This window comes from Phalaenopsis equestris, unplaced genomic scaffold, assembly GCF_001263595.1.
Source record: "Phalaenopsis equestris unplaced genomic scaffold, ASM126359v1 Scaffold001364, whole genome shotgun sequence".
In the NCBI taxonomy this organism is placed as follows: Eukaryota; Viridiplantae; Streptophyta; class Magnoliopsida; order Asparagales; family Orchidaceae; genus Phalaenopsis; species Phalaenopsis equestris.
This window is the reverse complement of record NW_018165803.1, coordinates 77812-78653: the sequence shown is the minus strand read 5'-3', so window position 1 is coordinate 78653 and position 842 is coordinate 77812.

Here is an 842-nt window from a genome sequence, read left to right as displayed (position 1 = left end):
ATCTTGTGGCTACAGAGTTAATTCAATCACTTGAATTTTTTCTAAAAATCTCACTATGATATTTATTTAAATCAAACTTATAGTATTTCTGAATTAAAACTTTACTGCAGTAGATCATAATTTTTATATAGTACTAAAATTACATGAGGACAAGTAATAATTAAGTTTGAGGGATTTTGACCAAAGAAAAATATGTTGAGATCTTCATACATATTTTAGATTATTTTTAATGATATTACACTTTAAAGAAAGGTATTTTTGATATTTTGTTGCAGGAATGATGAATTAGGGTCAATGGAGCAAAAAGATGAAAAAAAGGAGAGATTTTGGAGCAAAAAGGACCAAAATGTGGAGAATTACGCTAGGCCGCCGACGGCGCCATCGAGGCCGCCGACAACGAGATTTTCACGAGGCTACAGGACAAATTCTCCAGAAGGGTGCCGACGGCGCCATCGAGGCCGCCGACAATGAGATTTTCACTAGGCTACAGGACAAATTCTCCAGAAGGGTGCCAACGGCGCCATCGAGGCCGCCGATGGTGAGATCGACGGTTATGTGACATGTACAATGGATAAGGGTGAATTTTGGAGGGGGGCGGAAGCAAATTTTGGAGGGGTGCTTATGCAACTCTTGGGAAAACTCATCCACATCCTTAAAGAGAAGATTTTGGCTGAAAATAGAAGAGGGGGGAGACTCAAAATTGAAGTGTGGGAAAAGTGTAGAGAGTCTAAATTGTGAGGAATTTTTCGAGAGATTGTAGGAGTAGAGGGAAAGTGAGAGATTTCTTCCTTCTTGCTGCTTCGAAGAGGAATTCTGTGTGCTGTAAAGAAAGGAAGAGATTC